Source organism: Ovis aries, chromosome 17, assembly GCF_016772045.2.
Source record: "Ovis aries strain OAR_USU_Benz2616 breed Rambouillet chromosome 17, ARS-UI_Ramb_v3.0, whole genome shotgun sequence".
In the NCBI taxonomy this organism is placed as follows: domain Eukaryota; kingdom Metazoa; phylum Chordata; class Mammalia; order Artiodactyla; family Bovidae; genus Ovis; species Ovis aries.
Genome location: NC_056070.1, coordinates 45,527,178 through 45,545,249, shown reverse-complemented (window position 1 = coordinate 45,545,249; position 18,072 = coordinate 45,527,178).

Here is an 18,072-nt window from a genome sequence, read left to right as displayed (position 1 = left end):
AGACCTGCGGGAAAATACAAAGAAACAAACAAAAACCAAACATTTGTGTCATCAGAATTCCAGAAAGAAAGGAATAATGTGAAGAAAATAATTGCTAATATGTTCCAATTTGCCAAAACACAGAGTTACATATTCAAGCCATCAAGTGAGCCCCCCAAACAGGACAAATTCAGAGAAAGTCATGCTTACACATATCAGAATCAAACTGCTGAAAAGCAAGCACAAAAATAACTTTGAAATAAATGTGAGAACTTTCCAATCACTGTTCATTCCCCTGTGTGTGTCATTGTGTGAAATGTCCTCACAGTTCTCACCAGAAAACATAAAATTAGATAATAACAGAACAGCCAGTGGTTCCAGAGCTTGAAGAACTGGAGTCCACCAGAGTCCTGCTGCTGCTGCTAAGTCCTACATGCAGTGAAAACGTCTATCAATAGAAGAAATGCAGGACTTCACAAGGGAAGGAGAAGCAGCAGAAATGGTATCTGGGTACTCCCTGGTGGCTCAGATGATAAAGAATCTGCTTGCAGTGTGGGAGACCTAGGTTCGATACCTGGGTCAGGAAGATCCCCTGGAGAAGGAAATGGCAACCCACTCTAGTATTCTTGCCTGGAAAATCCCATAGACAGAGGAGCCTTGCAGGCTAGAGTTCATGGGGTCACAAAGAGTCGAACACAACTAAGCAACTTCACTCTAACTCTCTAGAACTAGCTGCTTTTCTCTCTTCATTCTTTAAAATAAGAAACTCCTGGGTTCAGCTCTGACATTACAGAGTTTGAGATTCACTCCCATCCATAAAGTCAGGGAAAGCTGAACAAACTAAAATCAGCTTTGCTTGGAGGCATAGAGAAATGAGGATGCAGACAAACCACCACCTCAAAATCTGGAGAAACAAAGGGTGCAGAGGGACACACCAGGGTCTGCTCACCTGGAGCAGGAGCAGGTGGGGATGTGAGCTGGCAGGCACACTTTGATGATACTGACATATGACTGGGCCTGAGTGAAGACTCCCCTGGGTCAAGAAGCTTCTGGTGGCCGCAGTGTCAGGGGACACCCACACCGTTCTGGTTTTTACCTCCAGGAACCCCACCAGGTTCTCCCTGGGAAAACCCAAGAAAGATCCTTGTGGCCAAGGCAGAGGAAGGGGACAGCAGTCCCTGTGAAGGAGTCCAGAGCCTTCTCTTGAGCAAAAGCTGCTCTCTAGGTGGGATTGTGCCAGAGCTCAGTCCTGAAGACTGTCCCGGCCTGGAGGAGGGATCGCCCCACTGCAACACTTCCAAACTTCCTCTCATTGAGAGGGGGAGAGATATGCATCCCTCTGGAGAAGCACGTGTGGAGTTCACAGCCCAGGGCTCAGCCACTAAAAGAGAGATTTCATCATATGATTGTAGACCACTTTCCTCCCCCAGACCTATGACTACTGGGCAGTGTTGTAATAACCATGAATACTGAAGACAGAGCTGCAGGATCCAGTGGCTCTGTAGAGAAGCACACAGGGAAGTTCAGGTCCAGGAGGCACCAGACAAAGGCACAAGGGAACCTGGAGTTTCTGACACCTGGGGCCACAGCAAACCTCACCTGGTGTCCTTCCTACCCAAATGGACATGGAGCCTCCCACTAACGGCCTGTTCATCCCAGTTCCTATCACTCAGTACAACACGTCCTGCCTCCAACAAGGATGCAAAACACTGACTATATCACTGTCTGATGGAGTTTATAAGGAACATAGGTGTAATGCACAGGATCCCTGTAACATAGTGTGGGAAGGTACAGGGACCTAGATCACTACTGTCCCTGTGTTCCATATGAATTCATTAAATATCACTGTTAGGTCAATCGTGAAATATTTAAATAACTGCATTTTAACTCTGAGAGCAAACACACACACACACACACACACACACACACACACACACAATACAAGGGATATATCTAAAAATCAACATAAATTGAAATAGAATACTAAAAACAATCACGTGTTATAAAAGGAAGGCAGAAAAGAAGGGAGAGGCATTAAGAACAGAGGTAGCAAACAGAACAATCTAATAAGTGATTGGATATAATTCAACATATCAATAATTATGTTAACTGTAAATAGACTAAAACAGGGTTCAGCAAACTATAGCCTTTGAACCAAATTCAGTTCACCACCTGCTTTTTTTTTCTTTTTTTTTTAATTTTTATTTTTACTTTATTTTACTTTTACAATACTGTATTGGTTCTGCCATACATTGACATGAATCCATCACGGGTGTACATGCGTTCCCAAACATGAATCCCCTCCCACCTCCCTCCCCATAACATCTCTCTGGGTCATCACCGTGCACCAGCCCCAAGCATGCTGTATCCTGCGTCGGACATAGACTGGCGATTCCATTCTTACATGATAGTATATATGTTACAATACCATTCTCCCAAATCATCCCACCTTCTCCCTCTCCCTCTGAGTCCAAAATTCCGTTATACACATCTGTGTCTTTTTTCCTGTCTTGCATACAGGGTCGTCATTGCCATCTTTCTAAATTCCATATATATGTGTTAGTATACTGTATTGGTGTTTTTCTTTCTGGCTTACTTCACTCTGTATAATCGGTTCCAGTTTCATCCATCTCATCAGAACTGATTCAAATGTATTCTTTTTAACGGCTGAGTAATACTCCATTGTGTATATGTACCACTGCTTTCTTATCCATTCATCTGCTGATGGACATCTAGGTTGTTTCCATGTCATGGCTATTATAAACAGTGCTGCGATGAACATTGGGGTACATGTGTCTCTTTCAATTCTGGTTTCCTCGGTGTGTATGCCCAGCAGTGGGATTGCTGGCTCATAAGGTAGTTCTATTTGCAATTTTTAAAGGAATCTCCACACTGTTCTCCATAGTGGTTGTACTAGTTTGCATTCTCACCAACAGTGTAGGAGGGTTCCCTTTTCTCCACACCCTCTCCAGCATTTATTGCTTGCAGATTTTTGGATCGCAGACATTCTGACTGGTGTGAAGTGGTACCTCATTGTGGTTTTGATTTGCATTTCTCTGATAATGAGTGATGTTGAGCATCTTTTCATGTGTTTGTTAGCCATCTGTATGTCTTCTTTGGAGAAATGTCTATTTAGTTCTTTGGCCCATTTTTTGATTGGGTCGTTTATTTTTCTGGAATTCAGTTGCATAAGTTGCTTGTATATTTTTGAGATTAGTTGTTTGTCAGTTGCTTCATTTGCTATTATTTTCTCCCATTCAGAAGGCTGTCTTCTCACCTTGCTTATAGTTTCCTTTGTTGTGCAGAAGCTTTTAATTTTAATTAGATCCCATTTGTTTAGTTTTGCTTTTATTTCCAGTATTCTGGGAAGTGGATCATAGAGGATCCTGCTATGATTTATGTCAGAGAGTGTTTTGCCTATATTCTCCTCTAGGAGTTTTATAGTGTCTGGTCTTACATTTAGATCTTTAATCCATTTTGAGTTTACTTTTGTGTGCGGTGTTAGAAAGTGATCTAGTTTCATTCTTTTACAAGTGGTTGACCAGTTTTCCCAGCACCACTTGTTAAAGAGATTGTCTTTACTCCATTGTATATTCTTGCCTCCTTTGTCAAAGATAAGGTGTCCATATGTGTGTGGATTTATCTCTGGGCTTTCTATTTTGTTCCATTGATCTATATTTCTGTCTTTGTGCCAGTACCATACTGTCTTGATGACTGTGGCTTTGTAGTAGAGCCTGAAGTCAGGCAAGTTGATTCCTCCAGTTCCATTCTTCTTTCTCAAGATTGCGTTGACTATTCAAGGTTTTTTGTATTTCCACACAAATCTTGAAATTATTTGTTCTAGTTCTGTGAAAAATATCGCTGGTAGCTTGATAGGGATTGCATTGAATTTGTAAATTGCTTTGGGTAGTATACTCATTTTCACTATACTGATTCTTCCGATCCATGAACATGGTATACTTCTCCATCTATTAGTGTCCTCTTTGATTTCTTTCATCAGTGTTTTATAGTTTTCTATATATAGGTCTTTAGTTTCTTTAGGTAGATATATTCCTAAGTATTTTATTCTTTTCGTTGCAAAGGTGAATGGAATTGTTTCCTTAATTTCTTTTTCTACTTTCTCATTATTAGTGTATAGGAATGCAAGGGATTTCTGTGTGTTGATTTTGTATCCTGCAACTTTACTATATTCATTGATTAGCTCTAGTAATTTTCTGGTGGAGTCTTTAGGGTTTTCTATGTAGAGGATCATGTCATCTGCAAACAGTGAGAGTTTTACTTCTTCTTTTCCAATTTGGATTCCTTCTATTTCTTTTTCTGCTCTGATTGCTGTGGCCAAAACTTCCAGAACTATGTTGAATAGTAGCGGTGAAGGTGGACACCCTTGTCTTGTTCCTGACTTTAGGGGAAATGCTTTCAATTTTTCACCATTGAGGATAATGTGTGCTGTGGGTTTGTCATATATAGCTTTTATTATGTTGAGGTATGTTCATTCTATTCCTGCTTTCTGGAGAGTTTTTATCATAAATGGATGTTGAATTTTGTCAAAGGCCTTCTCTGCATCTATTGAGATAATCATATGGCTTTTATTTTTCAATTTGTTAATGTGGTGAATTACATTGATTGATTTGCGGATATTGAAGAATCCTTGCATCCCTGGGATAAAGCCCACTTGGTCATGGTGTATGATCTTTTTAATGTGTTGTTGGATTCTGATTGCTAGAATTTTGTTGAGGATTTTTGCATCTATGTTCATCAGTGATATTGGCCTGTAGTTTTCTTTTTCTGTAGTATCTTTGTCCGGTTTTGGTATTAGGGTGATGGTGGCCTCATAGAATGAGTTTGGAAGTTTACCTTCCTCTGCAATTTTCTGGAAGAGTTTGGGTAGGATAGGTGTTAACTCTTCTCGAAATTTTTGGTAGAATTCAGCTGTGAAGCCATCTGGACCTGGGCTTTTGCTTGCTGGAAGATTTCTGATTACAGTTTCAATTTCCGTGCTTGTGATGTATCTGTTAAGATTTTCTATTCTTCCTAGTTCAGTTTTGGAAAACTGTACTTTTCTAAGAATTTGTCCATTTCTCCCACGTTGTCCATTTTGTTGGCATACAACTACTGATAGTAGTCTCTTATGATCCTTTGTATTTCTGTGTTGTCTGTTGTGATCTCTCCACTTTCATTTCTAATTTTATTGATTTGATTTTTCCCTCTTTGCTTCTTGATGAGTCTGGCTAATGGTTGTCAATTTTATTTATCCTTTCAAAGAACCAGCTTTTGGCTTTGTTGATTTTTGCTATGGTCCCTTTTGTTTCTTTTGCATTTATTTCTGCCCTAATTTTTAAGATTTCTTTCCTCTACTAACTCTGGGGTTCTCCAATTCTTCCTTTTCTACTTGCTTTAGTTGTAGAGTTAGGTTATTTATTTGACTTTTTTCTTGTTTCTTGAGGTATGCCTGTACCCAAGGAATTTACAAATTCAATGCAATCCCTATCAAGCTACCAGCGATATTTTTCACAGAACTAGAACAAATAATTTCAAGATTTGTATGGAAATACAAAAAACCTCGAATAGTCAACGCAATCTTGAGAAAGAAGAATGGAACTGGAGGAATCAACTTGCCTGACTTCAGGCTCTACTACAAAGCCACAGTCATCAAGACAGTATGGTACTGGCACAAAGACAGAAATATAGATCAATGGAACAAAATAGAAAGCCCAGAGATAAATCCACACACATATGGACACCTTATCTTTGACAAAGGAGGCAAGAATATACAATGGAGTAAAGACAATCTCTTTAACAAGTGGTGCTGGGAAAACTGGTCAACCACTTGTAAAAGAATGAAACTAGATCACTTTCTAACACCGCACACAAAAGTAAACTCAAAATGGATTAAAGATCTAAATGTAAGACCAGACACTATAAAACTCCTAGAGGAGAATATAGGCAAAACACTCTCTGACATAAATCACAGCAGGATCCTCTATGATCCACCTCCCAGAATACTGGAAATAAAAGCAAAACTAAACAAATGGGATCTAATTAAAATTAAAAGCTTCTGCACAACAAAGGAAACTATAAGCAAGGTGAGAAGACAGCCTTCTGAATGGGAGAAAATAATAGCAAATGAAGCAACTGACAAACAACTAATCTCAAAAATATACAAGCAACTTATGCAACTGAATTCCAGAAAAATAAACGACCCAATCAAAAAATGGGCCAAAGAACTAAATAGACATTTCTCCAAAGAAGACATACAGATGGCTAACAAACACATGAAAAGATGCTCAACATCACTCATTATCAGAGAAATGCAAATCAAAACCACAATGAGGTACCACTTCACACCAGTCAGAATGTCTGCGATCCAAAAATCTGCAAGCAATAAATGCTGGAGAGGGTGTGGAGAAAAGGGAACCCTCCTACACTGTTGGTGAGAATGCAAACTAGTACAACCACTATGGAGAACAGTGTGGAGATTCCTTTAAAAATTGCAAATAGAACTACCTTATGAGCCAGCAATCCCACTTCTGGGCATACACACCGAGGAAACCAGAATTGAAAGAGACACATGTACCCCAATGTTCATCGCAGCCATGACATGGAAACAACCTAGATGTCCATCAGCAGATGAATGGATAAGAAAGCAGTGGTACATATACACAATGGAGTATTACTCAGCCGTTAAAAAGAATACATTTGAATCAGTTCTGATGAGATGGATGAAACTGGAGCCAATTATACAGAGTGAAGTAAGCCAGAAAGAAAAACACCAATACAGTATACTAACACATATATATGGGATTTAGAAAGATGGCAATGACGACCCTGTATGCAAGACAGCAAAAAAGACACAGATGTGTATAGTGGACTTTTGGACTCAGAGGGAGAGGGAGAGGGTGGGATGATTTGGGAGAATGGCATTGAAACTTGTATACTATCATGTAAGAATCGAATCACCAGTCTATGTCCGACGCAGGATACAGCATGCTTGGGGCTGGTGCATGGTGATGACCCAGAGGGATGTTGTGGGGAGGGAGGTGGGAGGGAGGTTCATGTTTGGGAACGCATGTACACCCGTGATGGATTCATGTCAATGTATGGCAGAACCAATACAGTATTGTAAAGTAAAATAAAGTAAAAATAAAAATTAGGAAAAAAATAAAAAATTCAAATACACAAAAACTACATGCTCTCTATAAGAAACCCACTTTCATCATTTATATCATCCTAGGAAAGAGAAATTAAAATGATGATAAAAGATATAAACCATACAACATTAATCAAATGAAAGCTAAAGAACCTATATTAATATCCAGGTAAACATCAAGGTAAGTAAGAACACCAGTCATTTAAAGAAAGAAATATCAATTCTACAGAGTCCCTTCCAGAAAATAGAAGCAAAATTCAGTAACTGGATTTAGTGGCCAGCATTTCCACCCTGATACCAGAGATATGCAACCACATGACAAGAACTAGGGAGCAATATCTCTTATGAACAAAGACAATCATCACTTTTTTCAATTTTAATTGTGAGAAACATAAGAATTTAATATCACACAAAGAAGTGTCATTTATCCCAAGCATATGCATCTGGTTCAATATTCAAAAATCAACCAACAACATGTTACATTGTGTTGGCCAAAAAGTTGGCTCTGTTTAAAAAAAAAAACAAAAACGAATGCTTAGCTGTCTTTAACTTCATTCAAAACAATTTTTTAGATTGTATTTTGACAGCTGTCATATCAGTATGCATTTTTCAAAGAAACTTACCAGAATTGGTGAATTTTTTGTTGCTATTTTAATATTGAGGATGGAAAAAAACATTTTTAGCATATTATGCTTTATTATTTCATGAATGGCAAAAACGCAACTGAAACACCAAAAAAATATTTTTGCCGTGTATGGAGAAGGTGCTGTGACTGATATAGGGTGTCAAAAGTGGTTTGCAAAGTTTTGTGTTATAGATTTCTCACTGGACAATGCTCTACAGTCAGGTAGGCCAGTTGAAGTCGATAGCGATCAAATCGAGACATTAATTAAGGCCAATCAATGTTATACCATGCAGGAGACAGCCAACGTACTCAAAATATCCAAATCAAGCACTGAAAGTCATTTGCAACAGCTCAGTTGGGTTAAACACTTTGATGTTTGGGCTCCACATAAGTTAAGCAAGAAAACCTCCTTGACCGTGCAGTTCAGTCATTCAGTCATGTCTAACTCTTTGTGACCCCATGGACTGCAGCATGCCAGGCTTCCCTGTCCATCACCAACTCCTGGAGCTTGCTCAAACTCAAGTCCATTGAGTCGGTGATGCCATCCAACCATCTCATCCTCTGTCGTCCCCTTCTCCTCCCGCCTTCAATCTTTCCCAGCATCAGGGTCTTTTCAAATGAGCCAGTTCTTCACCTCAGGTGGCCAAAGTATTGGAGTTTCAGCTTCAGCATCAGTCCTTCCAAGGAACATTCAAGACTGATTTCCTTTAGGACTTACTGGTTTGATCTCTTTGAAGTCCAAGGGACTCTCAAGAGTCTTCACCAATACCACCATTCAAAAGCATCAATTCTTTGGTGCTCAGCTTTCTTTATGGTCCTACTCTCACATCCATACATGACTACTGGAAAAACCATAGCTTTGACTAGACATACTTCCTTGCACATACTTCTTAACTGTACTTCTCCATGCAACTCTTTACCGAAATGTAATGAAAACATTCCATTTTAAAAACAAATTGTCCTCAATGGTGAAAAATTGAAAGCATTTCCCCTAAAGTCAGGAACAAGACAAGGGTGTCCACCTTCACCGCTACTATTCAACATAGTTCTGGAAGTTTTGGCCACAGCAATCAGAGCAGAAAAAGAAATAGAAGGAATCCAAATTGGAAAAGAAGAAGTAAAACTCTCACTGTTTGCAGATGACATGATCCTCTACATAGAAAACCCTAAAGACTCCACCAGAAAATTACTAGAGCTAATCAATGAATATAGTAAAGTTGCAGGATACAAAATCAACACACAGAAATCCCTTGCATTCCTATACACTAATAATGAGAAAGTAGAAAAGAAATTAAGGAAACAATTCCATTCACCTTTGCAACGAAAAGAATAAAATACTTAGGAATATATCTACCTAAAGAAACTAAAGACCTATATATAGAAAACTATAAAACACTGATGAAAGAAATCAAAGAGGACACTAATAGATGGAGAAGTATACCATGTTCATGGATCGGAAGAATCAGTATAGTGAAAATGAGTATACTACCCAAAGCAATTTACAAATTCAATGCAATCCCTATCAAGCTACCAGCGATATTTTTCACAGAACTAGAACAAATAATTTCAAGATTTGTGTGGAAATACAAAAAACCTTGAATAGTCAACGCAATCTTGAGAAAGAAGAATGGAACTGGAGGAATCAACTTGCCTGACTTCAGGCTCTACTACAAAGCCACAGTCATCAAGACAGTATGGTACTGGCACAAAGACAGAAATATAGATCAATGGAACAAAATAGAAAGCCCAGAGATAAATCCACACACATATGGACACCTTATCTTTGACAAAGGAGGCAAGAATATACAATGGAGTAAAGACAATCTCTTTAACAAGTGGTGCTGGGAAAACTGGTCAACCACTTGTAAAAGAATGAAACTAGATCACTTTCTAACACCGCACACAAAAGTAAACTCAAAATGGATTAAAGATCTAAATGTAAGACCAGACACTATAAAACTCCTAGAGGAGAATATAGGCAAAACACTCTCTGACATAAATCACAGCAGGATCCTCTATGATCCACCTCCCAGAATACTGGAAATAAAAGCAAAACTAAACAAATGGGATCTAATTAAAATTAAAAGCTTCTGCACAACAAAGGAAACTATAAGCAAGGTGAGAAGACAGCCTTCTGAATGGGAGAAAATAATAGCAAATGAAGCAACTGACAAACAACTAATCTCAAAAATATACAAGCAACTTATGCAGCTCAATTCCAGAAAAATAAACGACCCAATCAAAAAATGGGCCAAAGAACTAAATAGACATTTCTCCAAAGAAGACATACAGATGGCTAACAAACACATGAAAAGATGCTCAACATCACTCATTATCAGAGAAATGCAAATCAAAACCACAATGAGGTACCACTTCACACCAGTCAGAATGTCTGCGATCCAAAAATCTGCAAGCAATAAATGCTGGAGAGGGTGTGGAGAAAAGGGAACCCTCCTACACTGTTGGTGAGAATGCAAACTAGTACAACCACTATGGAGAACAGTGTGGAGATTCCTTTAAAAATTGCAAATAGAACTACCTTATGAGCCAGCAATCCCACTGCTGGGCATACACACCGAGGAAACCAGAATTGAAAGAGACACATGTACCCCAATGTTCATCGCAGCACTGTTTATAATAGCCATGACATGGAAACAACCTAGATGTCCATCAGCAGATGAATGGATAAGAAAGCAGTGGTACATATACACAATGGAGTATTACTCAGCCGTTAAAAAGAATACATTTGAATCAGTTCTGATGAGATGGATGAAACTGGAACCGATTATACAGAGTGAAGTAAGCCAGAAAGAAAAACACCAATACAGTATACTAACACATATATATGGAATTTAGGATGATGGCAATGACGACCCTGTATGCAAGATAGGAAAAAAGACACAGATGTGTATAGTGGACTTTTGGACTCAGAGGGAGAGGGAGAGGGTGGGATGATTTTGGAGAATGGGAATTCTAACATGTATACTATCATGTAAGAATTGAATTGCCAGTCTATGTCTGACGCAGGGTGCAGCATGCTTGGGGCTGGTGCATGGGGATGACCCAGAGCGATGTTGTGGGGAGGGAGGTGGGAGGGGGGTTCATGTTTGGGAACGCATGTAAGAATTAAAGATTTTAAAATTTAAAAAATTAAAAAGTTAAAAATTAAAAAAAAACAAACAAATTGTGACAGGCAATGAAAAATGGGTACTGTACAATAACACAGAATGGAAGCGATCATGGGGCAAGCAAAATGAACCACCACCAACCTCAGTCTTCATCCAAAGAAGGTGATGTTGTATATGTAGTGAGACTGGAAAAGAGTCCTCTATTATGAGCTCCTTCCAGAAAGCCAAACAAGTAATTCTTTTTTTAACATAAATGTATTTATTTTAATTGGAGGCCAATCACTCTACAAAACTGTTCTAACAAGCACTGATCCCAATTAAACAAACTGAAAGCATCACTCAACAAAAGCATCTGGAATTAGTCCACAAAAAAACACATGATCTTCCATCAGGATAACTCAAAACTGCATGTTTCTTTGATGACCAGGCAAAAACTGTTACAGCTTGACTGAGAAGTTCTGATTCATCTGCTATATTCACCAGACATGGCACTTTCAGATTTCCATGTGGTCCAGTCTTTACAAAATTCTCTTAATGGAAAAAATTTCAGCTCCTTGAAGACTGCAAAAGGCAGCTGCAACAGTTCTTTGCTCAAAAACATTAAGAGTTTGGGGAAGATGGAATTATGAAGTTGCCTGAAAAATGGCTGAAGGTGGTAGAACAAAACAATATTCTGTTTAATAAACTCCTTAGTGAAGATGAAAAATGTGTCTTTTATTCTAGCTTAAAAGTCAAAGGAAATTTTTGGCCAATCCAATATTAGCAGATTGAAAAAACAAAACACATGATCATATAAAAAAAAAAAAAAACAGAGAACGAACATTTGACAAAATTCAATATATTTACATGATAAAAACTCTCAGCAAACAAGGGTTAGAGGGAACTTCCTTAACTAGATAGAGGCCTCACACACACATACACATAACACACACACACACACACACACAAGTTATGCCTAGTAGCGAAAGTAAATATCCCCCCAAGACTGGAGCACAGCATGGATGTCCACTATGACCAGTCCCATCAAACATCGTCTGAATGTCCTAGGGAGGGAACTGGGCAGGAAAGAATACTAAAAGTTATATATGCGGAAAGAGAAGAAATAAAACCATTCCGCATGTAGACAACATGATCCTCTGAAGAAAATCTCGACAAATCTGCTGAAAAAAAAAGGAAAACTCTCTGCAAGCTAATAAATGAGTCTAGCATGGTCTTATTACACAGTCTTAGTACATAAGTCAACAGACAAAAATGAATCATACCGCTATGGACAAGAAGTGCAAATCTGAACCACAAAATACAATTGTAATTGGTTATAAAACAAGCACCATGTGTAATCTGAACACTACAAAACACTGATACAACAAATCAAAGAAGATCTAAGTAAATAAAGAGGCACACTGTGATCATGTATTTGAGGACTCGGGAGTTAGGATATCAATTCTTCCCAAAGTAATCTCTATGTATAATGTACTAACAATGATTTTAGCAGGATGTGTTTGTAGACAGTGACAAGATAGTTCTAAATTCATATGAAAAGGCAAATGAGATAGAACAGCCAGAATAACTTTGAGATAGAAAAAAATTTGGAGGAATGTCCTCCCCAATTTTAAGAATCCATGTAAAGTTAAGGTAACTAAGAGAGTGTAGTATTGATGAAAATGTCAAAACTTACATCAAGAACAGAATATATAGGAATTTCCTCATTGGTCCAGTAGTTAAGATTCTGCACTACCAATGCAGCAGTCCTGGGTTCAATCCCTGGTTGGAGAACTAAGATCCCATGTGCTATGGGGCTGAGCCAAAAAAAGAAGAACAGAATATACAACCCAGAAATATTCCATATTATATGGAAACTCATTTTTTTTCAAAGTTGGAAGACTAATTCAGTGGAGTAAATAAAATCTTTTCAACTAATGGAAAGACTGGCATCCATGTGCAAAACATAAAAAAAAAAATCAAAGGAAGACTTGTACCTTATAGAAAAACAGACCAAGCATTGGTCATAGATCAATTGTTAAAAAAGGAAAACGAGGGACTTCCCTGGTGGTCCAGTGGCTAAGTCACTGTGCTCCCAATGTAGGGGGCGTGGGTTCAATCCCTGGTGGAGGGACTATATCCCACATACCACAATTAAGACCTGGCATAGCCATATAAATAAATATTTTTTAATAATAAAACTCTTAAAAGAAAACATAGGGAAAATTATTAATGCCCATACTTTAGGCAAAGCACTATTAGATATAAAACCAAAAGCCTGATCTTTAAAAAATAATGATAAATTAACCAAAATCAATGTTTGTTCTGAAAAAATGACATTAATGGAATAAAAAGATGAGCTACAGACTGAGAGAAAACATTTCCAAATCATATAAGCAATGAAATCTTTGTATCCAAAATGTCCAATGAACTCTCAAAAGAATTTATCAAAAGCAAACAGTTCAATAAAATATGAACAAAGTATCTGAACAGAAACTACAACAATAATGACAAATATACCCACAGATAATATATGTTAACACACATACATATAAGTTCAGGATGAGAGTCTCAAATTCATAAATCATTAGAAAAATAAAATTAGAATTCCCAAGTGTGATACAATTTCACATCCACTGGAATGACAATAGAAATGATAATAAATGTCAGAAAGTGTGTGGTGAGGATGTAATCACAGTATGGTGTCAACAATTAACAATTCTGTAACACATACTTGAAAGTTGCTAAGAGAGTAGATCTTTCTTTAAAAAAAATTTCAAGAGAATAGATCTAATTAATAAAATTCACATCACAGTCTTCCCTGGTGGTTCAGCAGTAAAGAATCTGCTGGCCAGTGCAGGAGACACAGGTTCGATCCCTGGTCTGGGAGGATCCCACAGGCTGCAGAACAACTAAGCCCATGTGTCACCACTACTGAGCCTGTGCTCTAGAGCGCAGGCGCCACAACTACTGAAGCTCAAGCATCCTAGAACCCGCGCTCTGCAACAAGAGAAGCCACTGTGATCAGAAGCCCACATACAGCAACTAGAGCGTAGCCCCTGCTAGTCACAACTAGGAAAAAGCCCACGCAGCTACAAAGACTCAGCATAGCCAAATAAATAAATAAAATTTAAAAAGTAAAAGTTCTCATCACATCTCATTTTGAACTTTGTGAGATGATAGATGGTAACTAAACTTACTGTGGTGATTATTTCGCAGTACATACACGTATCAAATCATTGTTGTATACCTGAAACTAGGGACTCCCTGGTGGCTCAGATGGTAAAGGATCTGCCTGTAATGCAGGAGGTGCAAGAGACTTGGGTTTGATCCCTGGGTAAGGAAGATCCCCTAGAAAAGAGAATGGCAACCCACTCCAGCATTCTTGCCTGGAAAATTCCATGGACAGAGGAGCCTTGTGGGCTATAGTCCATAGGGTCGCAAAGAGTTGGACATGACTGAGCTACTAACACTTAAGTACTTATTAGTACAAAGTTATATGTCAATCATATCTCAATAAAACTGGAGGAAATAAAGGTAGAGCAGTACATGAAATAACTTTAATCCTCATGCATTGCTAGGAGGAATGTGAAGTGGTATAGCCACTTTGGAAAATAATCTGTCAGTCCAGTTGGGCTGCTGTAACAGAATGCTGTAGACTGGACTTCTCACAATTCTGGAGGCTGGGAAGTCCATGATCAAGGTGCTAGCAGATTCAGTGTCTGGTGCCAGGTTCTAGTTTATGGCCCTCTTCTCACTGTCCTCAGAGGGTGGAAGGGAAAGGGACCATTTTTGCCCCTCTTTTATAAGGGCAATAATGCCATTTATGAGGGCTCCACCCCAATAACTAATCACCCCCACCAAAGCTTCCATTCCAAGGTACTTACCTTGTGGGTTAGACTTTCACCATATGAATTTGGGGAGGGAGAGCACAAATATTCAGACCACAACATCAGTTCAGCTCAGTACAGTCACTCAGTCGTGTCTGACTCTTTGCGACCCCATGGACTGCAGCACACCAGGCTTCCCTGTCCATTACCAACACCCAGAGCTTGCTCAAACTCATGTCATTTTACTGATGCCATCCAACCAGCTCATCCTCTGTCGTCCCCTTCTCCTCCTGCCTTCAATCTTTCCCAGCACCAGGGCCTTTTCCAAGCAGTCTGTTCTTCATATCATGTGGCCAAAGTATTGGAGTTTCAGCTTCAGCATCAGTCCTTACAATGAATATTCAGGACTGATTTCCTTTAGGATGAACTGGTTGGATCTCCTTGCAGCCCGAGGGACTCTCAAATCTTCTCCAACACCACAGTTTAAGAGCATCAATTCTTCAGCGCTCAGCTTTCTTTAAGGTCCAACTCTCATATCCACAAATGACTACTGGAAAAACCACAGCTTTAACTAGACAGACCTTTGTCAGTAATGTCTCTGCTTTTTAATATGCTGTCTATATTGGTTATAGCTTTTCTTCCAAGAAGTAAGTGTCTTATAATTTCATGCTGCAGTCACCATCTGCAGTGATTTTGGAGCCCCCAAAAATGAAGTATCTCACTGTTTCTATTGTTTCCCCATCTATTTGCCATAAAGTGATGGGACTGGATGCCACAATCTTACTTTTCTGAATGTTGAGTTTTAAGCCAACATTTTCACTCTCCTCTTTCACTTTCATCAAGAGGCTCTTTAGTTCTTCATTTTCTGCCATAAGGATGGTGTCATCTGTTTATCTGAGGTTATTGATATTTCTCCTGGCAATCTTGATTCCAGCCTGTGCTTCTTCCAGCCCAGCATTTCTCATGATGTACTCTGCATATAAGTTAAATAAGCAGGGTGACAATATGCAGCCTTGATGTATTCCTTTCCTGATTTGGAACCAGTCTGTTGTTCCATGTCCAGTTCTAAATGTTGCTTCTTGACCTGCATACATATTTCTCAGGTGGCTAGTCAGGTGGTATGGTATTCCCAACTCTTTCAGAATTTTCCACAGTTTCTTGTGATCCACATAGTCAAAGGCTTTGGCATAGTCAATAAAGCAGAAGTAGATGTTTTTCTGGGATTCTCTCACTTTTTTGATGATCCAGCAGATGCTGGCAATTTGTCTCTGGTTACTCTGCCTTTTCTAAATCCAGCTGGAACATCTGGAAGTTCATGGTTCACATACTGGTGAAGCCTGGCTTGGAGAATTTTGAGCATTACTTTGCTAGCATGTGAGATGAGTGCAATTGTGTGGTCATTTGAACATTCTTTGGCATCGCCTGTCTTTGAGATTGGAATGGAAACTGACCTTTTCCAGTCCTGTGGCCACTGCTGAGTTTTCCAGATTTGCTGGCATATTGAGTGCAACACTTTCACAGCATCATCTTTTAGGATTTGAAATAGCTCAACTGTAATTCCGTCACCTACACTAGCTTTGTTCATAGTGATGCTTCCTAAGTCCCACTTGACTTTGCATTCCAGGATATCTGGCTCTAGGTGAATGATCACACCATTCTGGTTATCTTGGTCATGAAGATCTTTTTTGCACAGTTCTTCTGTGTATTCTTGCCACCTCTTCTTAATATCTTCTGCTTCTGTTAGGGCCATACCATTTCTGTCCTTTATTGGGCCCATCTTTGTATGAAATGTTCCCTTAGTATCTCTAATTTCTTGAAGAGATCTCTAGTCTTTCCCATTCTACTGTTTTCCTCTATTTCTTTGCATTGACCACTGAGGAAGGCATTCTTATCTCCCCTTGCTATTCTTTGGAACTCTGCATTCAAACGGGTATATCTTTCTTTTTTTCTTTTGCTTCTCTTCTTTTCTCAGCTATTTGTAAGGCCTCATCACATAACCATATTGCCTTTTTGCATTTCTTTTTCTTGGGGATGGTCTTGATCCCTGCCTCCTGTTCAATATCACAAACCTCCATCCATAGTTCTTCAGGCACTCTACGAGATCTAATCCTTTGAATCTATTTGTCACTTCCACTGTATAATTGTAAGGGATTTGATTTAGGTCATACCTGAATAGTCTTCTGGTTTTCCCTACTTTCTTCAATTTAAGTCTGAATTTGGCAATAAGGTGTTCATGGTCTGAGCCACAGTCAGCTCCCAGTCTTGTTTTTGCTGACTGTATAGAGTTTCTCCATTTTTGGCTGCAAAGAATATAATCAATCTGATTTAGATGTTGACCATCTGGTGATGTCCACCAGAGTCTTCTCTTGTGTTGTTGGAAGAGGGTGTTTGCTATGACCAGTGCATTCTCTTGGCAAAACTCTATTAGCCTTTGACCTGCTTCATTTTGTACTCCAAGGCCAAATTTGCCTGTTACTCCAGGTAGTTCTTGACTTTCTACCTTTGCACTCCAATCCCCTATAATGAAGGGGACCACAACATAGTCTGTCAGTATTTTTTTTAATGAATATACATTTTTTAAAAGAATGAATATGACCAAGCAATTCCACTTCAAGATGTCTCCCCAAGACAATGAAAGCAAATGTCTATATAAAGACTCATACACAAATGCTCATTTCATAACATGATAGTCAAAACCCAAGAACGACTGAAAAGGCAACTGACTGGTTAATAAAGAGACAAAATGTGTTATATGTGTTTACTATAGTAATTGGCATAGTACTATAGTAATTGGCAATAAAAGAACAAAACACTGATGCAAGCAACAACTTGGGTGAATCGCCAAAACATGAAGGTAAGTGAAAGAAATCAGATGGGAAAGTCCTCCTCACTTTCCGTTCCATCTGGAAAGTCAGGAAGGCAGATCCAAGGAGACAGACAGTAGACTCCTGATTGCTGAAGGCTGGAGTGAGAACTGAGTGTGAATGAAAATAGGATCTTTTGGGGGGTGATGGGAATGTTCTAACATTTTATTATAGTGATGTGCAACTCTTTGAATTTACTAAAGTCATTGGTTTTTTGCAAAAACAAAAACAATGTATGCTTAAACAAGTCAATGTTATGATGTGTAAATTATATCCCCCAAAAAGGTATTTTTAAAATACCACTGCACACTTTATTAGAATGGAGAAACTTTAAAAGACTGACCAGACAGAGTATGGTTGAGGATGTCAATCAACCAAAACTCTTACACACAACTGGCAAGAGCATGAAATGGCACAACAATTTCAGAAAATGATACAATAGTTTCTTGGAAAGTTAACACACACACACACATATAACCCACTTAATCCACGTCTAGATTCTGACCCAAGAGACATGAAT